The sequence below is a fragment of the Podarcis cretensis genome, assembly GCF_951804945.1.
Source record: "Podarcis cretensis genome assembly, chromosome: 14".
Classification (NCBI taxonomy): Eukaryota; Metazoa; Chordata; class Lepidosauria; order Squamata; family Lacertidae; genus Podarcis; species Podarcis cretensis.
In genome coordinates, this window is record NC_137183.1 from 31,517,731 (window position 1) to 31,524,785 (window position 7,055).

Genomic DNA, 7,055 nt, shown 5'->3' on the forward strand with positions numbered 1-7,055 from the left:
CTGAATGGCTTCAACATGCAAGCACAGGTCTGGAAAGGGGGGGGGGTGGAGAGAGAGAGAGAGAGAGAGAGAGAGAGAGAGAGAGAGAGAGAGAGAGAGCGCTCCAGGATGAGAATCTACCACCTGGGGGAACCAATCTTTCCACTCCCTGACACCAACAGCCTGTAAACACAACCTTGATAAGGTAGCCTTGCCTCTTGCTCCAAGGAAGGTGGCCAACCTTGATGCCTCTTAACAGCAAATTGATGTTCAGACATCAGCAAGTGGACTTTTTCCCAGGAGTGACTATCTGGCTGGTGAAAAGCATCGCCCATCAATACCTGCAAATCCAGCTGCTGTTACGAGCATAGCTGCAGCTAGTTATTGAAAAATTGGCTACCTGAGCTCCAAGCTGGGAAGCACCTCCTTCAAAAAAAAGCCTCTTGGGGCCCATAATGGCAGGATGGAGATGGATGGAGCTGATGTCTCATAGAGAAGAAACAGGTCCAGAAGAACAGGGATGGTGAAAACTGGTACCTTTCAGCTGTTGTTGGACTCCAAATCCCAACATCCTTGGCCATGCTACCTGGGGATGGTGGGAATTGGAGTCCTACAAGCATCTGGAGGGCCGCAAGTGGTCCCCATCCCTGCCAGCTGCTGTCTCAGACCTCCAAGAGCCACCTCACTGTTACCCACTCTTTGCAGACTCCTCCCGCTGAACTCCTTCCTGGCAGCCTTCCCGTTGTCTTAACTTTCCTCATTGCCTAGGAATTGGGGTGCATGTGCACAAACATATCTAATTCTCACTCCCAAAATGAATATGCAAACGAAAAAGCAGCTGTCTGTCAAAATCTCCAAATCTTGCTGTTCTCTAATTCCAAAATGTCTTTTAAAATGTGTCTATTCTAGGAAAGGTTGCCTAAAAATGAGACCTGCGGGTATAGGGCAGTACGCAAATTTGTTTTAATAATAATAATAATAATAATAATAATAATAATAATAATAATAATGCATCTATTGGTGAAAAAAAGTCCACAAAATGCATCACAATGGGGTAAACTGTCTGCAAAAATACGTAGCTTAGGCAAAGTTGCACACAGAAATATTGTGCTTGATGGACCAATAGTCTGGTCTAAAGCATCCCTAAGGAAAGGGATGTGGCTCAGTGGTGTAGTACTTGCTTTGCAGGCAGAAGGTCCCAAGTTCAATCCCTCACATCTCCAAGCGGGGCTGGGAATGTCCCTTGCCTGAAACCCTAAAGAGCTTCTGCCAAGTCTGCGTAGACAATGCTGAGCTAGACAGACCGCTGGTCTGACTCAATATAAGGCAGCTTCCTGCATTCCTCATTAAATCAGCTCTGTTCAAAACCATGAGGACTGGAATCTTAGCCTGGTGGTAGAGCATCTCCAGACAGGACTGTGAAAGACTCCTGCCTGAAATCCTGCAGAGAGCTTCTGTCAAGTTAGACAGTACTGAGCTAGATGCATCAACTGGTCCAACCAAGTAGAAGGCAGCCTCCAACATTCTTATGTTCATCCCCCTCTGTGTTGTCAACCTCTCCTGTCTCCTCACCCCTGACTCTATCTCTTTGTGGCATCCCAGCTTAGCAGTGCCCAACCAAGCCCCCTTTGCAGCCCCCACTATTCCAAGAGCCTGATACCTGAGAGTCTGGTCCGTGACGAAATTATGTCTTTCTGGGAGCCATTTATGGGAGCGACCACCAACAGGATAGAAGACAATCTATGCCTCCCCTCCAGCGGAGAATGTGGAATAAGAAACAGACAGAATGTCATCAATGCATCCGTTAATGGGGATGGCTTAATTAGGACGTGGCTCTGCTCAGCTGACAGCACAGCCGTCATTGCCAGGCCTCTTGAGAATGGGTCTCCAGCTGCTCGTTCATTTTGTTTTATGCTCCCCTCAGGTGGGGCATTTGAGCTTTTATCTTCATTATTTGGAATGAGAGCTTATTGATCAACTCCAAAGCCTGCTGGGGACTTCAGGAACCTTTTGGGCATGCCAACATTTTCATCCCCAGGTGCCCATTGTTTGACTTTCTACCTCTGGGGCTTCCAAGCCAAACTGCCAAAGTCAACAGATGTCAGTGTTGTCTCTGGCGAGCTTCGGCAGGTTGTGCCAAACGCATCTCTCCAGCTTCGGCATCGCGTCTGAATGTGCTATCAGTACAAAAGAAAAGGCGGTGGAGGAGGAACCTTTTAACCATCAACTTTGCATTCTGAATATGGTACTTTCACACACACACCCCTTTCCTTTCTTGAGTAAAGTTTTATAAAATGCGTTAGAAGGTTCCGCTGAATACCCCAAAACAAATGTACAAGTAAAACCATAACCAAAAGAAACAAGTATAAAACCATGCTTTTATTCAATCACGTCTGTTGAATAAAACAGTCAATAAACATGAAAAGGGTTCTACTCTCACCATTCTCGTTATTGGAGGAAGCCCCACCATATTGCTGTTTGGGATGTGGGTGGCCTAGGGGGAATTTGATATTTATTAACTAATGAACTAATGAACTAATGAACCAGGGGACGCAGGTGGCGCTGTAGGTTAAAGCCTCAGCGCCTAGGGCTTGCCGATCGAAAGGTCGGCGGTTCGAATCCCTGCGGCGGGGTGCGCTCCCGCTGCTCGGTCCCAGCGCCTGCCAACCTAGCAGTTCAAAAGCACCTCCGGGTGCAAGTAGATAAATAGGGACCGCTTACCAGCGGGAAGGTAAACGGCGTTTCCGTGTGCGGCTCTGGCTCTGGCTCTGGCTCTGGCCAGAGCAGCGATGTCACGCTGGCCACGTGACCCGGAAGTGTCTCCGGACAGCGCTGGCCCCTGGCCTCTTAAGTGAGATGGGCGCACAACCCCAGAGTCTGTCAAGACTGGCCCGTACGGGCAGGGGTACCTTTACCTTTACCTTTAACTAATGAACAGAAGCAAGGTAAGGTTGAAATTATCCTGTTTCGCTTTACAGTGGTACCTCGGTTGTCGGATGTAATCCGTTCCGGAAGACCGTTCGACTTCCAAAACATTCGACAGCCGAAGCACAAAGGGCGGCCAGCAAAGTCAGTGGAAAAAATAGAAAAACATGCAGTGGAAGCTATTTGACTTCTGAGGCATGTTCGAAGATGGAAGCAATTACTTCCAGGTTTTCAGCATTTGGGTTCCGAATCATTCGACTTCTGAGACGCTTGAAAACCAAGGTACCACTGTACTGTCAATGACTTGCCTATGTTGGGTCAAACATTCCAATAATGCAGTCTGCTCCCCACCCCCTTTTTGTACCATTCCTCCTTTGTGGACACAGAACCTCCCATCCAATTGATAAGACAAGAATTTGTTTGTATTGTTTGTTTTTCTGTTTATTTGTGTTACAAAATAAAAAAAGAATTTCATTCAAGATGGAAAGGGTTGCTCCTCAGAGTTGTGAAGAATATCAAGGATTTAATGAAGACAGGCAATGAATCTACTCTGAGCCTTCTTCCCTTGAGGATCCCCCAGCTGGTTCCTCCCACCATTCGTCTGTGGCCAACCAGTCCATGACAGCCAGTGACCCCCACAATGAAGATCCAACATGTCCACCACAGAACATTCCCCAGAATCCTCGGTGGTGCATCGATGTTCCTTGGCAAACAAGCTGATGAGGATGAAGACTGAAAGACTCAAGGCCAAAGAGAAGAGTCCTTCTCTTCCACCTGTAGGCCCAACCTCTCCATTACAGCCTTGTGCAACATGTTCTGCTCTTCAGGCATGCTAGCCAAATCTTGAACTCCAATTTGAGTTCAATAGCTGACATATTTCCCTTTAAAGAGCTATGCTTTAAAAGGCAATAAAGAAGGAAAAACTTGCCCGGAAAATCCTTATCTTCCTGTAGCGTGATCTTTGGTGCAGTTATTGGCTGGTCCACAATGCGGAATGAGAAGGTTACACAACAGTTGTTTAGAGTGAAACGGCTCAGAAATATCTAGTAGCAGTTATATAGGTTTTATATGGTCCCTATGAAAATTTACAGGTGCTATTTTGAAACCAATTGATTTTTACAGGGCTACTAAAATATAGGTGGAATTTTCCAAAAGAATGCTGACAAGAGTCTGGCTGTTTACCCCTAGGTTAGTCTTCCCCAACCTGGTGCCCTCCAGATGGTTTGAACCACAACCTTTGCTGCAGATGTGATGCATGGACCATGCATTTTGGACCGTGCTGTTTGGTTGTGGGAGTCTGTTGACCTAGGCAATCTGGAAAGGAATGTGGAAAAAAAACCTGGAATGCAAGGCAGTTTGGATTGCCACAACATTATTTTATAAGCAACACCGCAATATTTGCTTGTTTGCTCACATTCATATCCCACCTTTTCCTCCAAGTAGAGCAAAGTGGCACACATGGTTCTCCTCCTCCTCATTTTAATCCCCCACAACAACCCTGTGAGGTAGGTTAGGCTGAGAGGCAGTGACCCCCCAAAAAAAATCACCCACTGAGCTTTAGTGGCCAAGTGGGGATCTGAACCCCAGTCTCCCAAGTCCCAGTCCAACACTCTCACATTACACATTACACTGACTCTCTGATCTTTAATCATCAGTGCGATCCATCAATACTTTAGCCATGGATCTTATTAAATGTACCGGCTAATGTGGGAAGTCAGTTCCCATGTAGAACAGATGTCTCAGGGAGGTTTCAAGAACAGAGCAAACGCTTTGCTTCAGAAGGCCCCACAGCTACCACCAGACTGTGCCACTTCTTATTTAAGACACCACCCTTGTTAACACATCCCACTTTTTTTTTTCTTTTTACAAAGGCTCATCTCAAAAAGGATATTGCATGCCAGGATGGTTAAAAAGAGCTCTGCAGTGCTGAATTAGGCCAGAGGTGGTCCAGCCATTCCAGCATCCTCTTCTCACTGCGGCCAGCCAGATGTCCCTTTGGGATGCCCACGAGCAGGACCTGAGTGCAATCCCACACACCCAATCTTCATTTTGATATGTGATTTCCACTAATATGTTTTTGTGCAAACTTCCCATCCATGTGCACATTCTTGTTACACATTATTTGCTTGGAGAACTGCATCACGACAGGCAGAGAGGTGCAAATTCCCAAGGATAGCTGTGTTCCTGTTTGCAGACTGTTTCAGAAAGTGTGGATCAGGAGAGTTCACAGCAAAATCTGAGCCAAACCGAATTTCTCTCCCTCCCCTCCCCTGGTTATCCTCAAGACAGCGAATGGTATAGATGGGCATCACGACAATTTTACGTATATTTAAGCTTCAAGGTAATCAAGACCACCGACTCCCCATTTCCCTCTAATTTCATTGCTTTCTTGTCTCTTCCCACCACCACAGGTGCCTGTCCGCTGAGGATGACATTTCAGGGACCTGACAACGTGGTCTGCAGTCCCCAAATCTCATGGCATAACAAACTTGTCAGGCTTTAAGGTATCACAAGGCACTTGGTTGTTTCCCTTGGGAATTATGTAATCTCAGGCTTACAGAAGGCAGGGCTTTGCTGGGGAGCATGCCTGCGCTCTGCAGTGCAGCTATTTTTGGAGCTGATAAGTACGGGGGCTCACAGTGAAAAATGCAGCAGGAAAAGAGATGTATTAGGAGCGTAGCAGCGGGGTATGAACAGCACTGACTGGAGGATGCTCAAAGCAGCAGAGGCAGGCTGGAACACTTTGGAACGGCTACAGAGTCCCTGGGATTCCAGAATTCTATTGGGTGGTTTTGCAAGCGATGCTGTGGAAACCCCCTCTCTCTGCCCCTCCACCCTAGCTCCCGTATCCTTGAAAGGTCCTTGAAGGCTTGCAAGTAGCCACACAGCTGAATGATTTTATTTTTTTTGGATTTTTTTAAAGGAGGCCACCCTTTCTCAGGGAAGCACACAGCAAAAGAAACTCCTGCAGGTTCCAGCAGAGTGTAAAGGGAACTTTCGGGCAGGAGTTGTTAGGGTGAATCTGGGAAAGGCGGCTCAGGAGCCAAAGCCAGCACATGCCAGGGGGCCGCCATAGTTCCCCATGGCAACTGGGAGCTCAGTTTGCTCAGCGCTACAGACTCTCTAAACCTCAAGCACAGGAAACTCCCCACCTCTTGACCTGCAGCTTGGATTGAACGCCCCAGTTAGGGGCAAGTCCAAAGAATCAGTTTGTTTGCCCACAAATAAGCAAGAGGGGCAATGTGACTTGGCAGGCCACATTTTGTCAGGATGGCAAAGGCTCTATTGTAAGTCCTGGGTCAAATCCAGGACGAGAGTGGGCCTCGCTGGATTAGTGCTACCAGGAGCCACTCGGGACAAAGCCCAGGTTGACGGGGGTTGGGGAGGCACCACAAAATCCTGAGCCACACCCAACAGGGGACTACGGGTCAACCATCCTGGCACCTTCTAAATACTTCGGACTACATATTACACAACACACCTCAGGTGGAAAGCTCCCCCTCCCCCAGAATCAGGGAATAAAATGCCCTGTATTGGCTGGGTGATATGCACTCCTTCATGCCCTCAAAGTTCCCCAATTTTCTAGGGACAGTTTCAGAATTACAAAAGCTTCTGATTTGATCCTGAGGTGTCCCCCACCTGCAATTCAATTTGCACTGAGGTTTCTTTGCTTTTCTCTGAAGCAAATTGTACGTGTGTGTCCATCAGAGAGAGAGGGGATGCTGCATTTGGCTTTGGCTCCAGAAAAACCCGCTGCTGGAATGCTGCACCCAAAATACTATCCCTCCCCACAAGGGAATTATTCAGCCATCATGATGGGGGGGGGGTGTTCTCTATCACAACTTACAACTTGAAGAGTATGTGGTTAGCATGCAAAAGGACCCAAGTCTAGTCCCTGTTATCTCTAGCTAAGGGAGGATGAAAATAGCTCTCTGAATCTGGAGATCCTTCGGCATCTCTGCCTAACAGATTAAACCAGCTTGGAATACAACACACCATACGTTCAGAAGATCAGCTCTGTCAGTAGGGCAACTGAGACAGCATGGGAGTGAGGGATACCCCAAGTCTGATGGACCCTGAGGGCTACCCAACCTCCGTGGTCCTGTTGTCAGCACATTCAACACCTCCAAGCACAGCTGAACATTCATTTG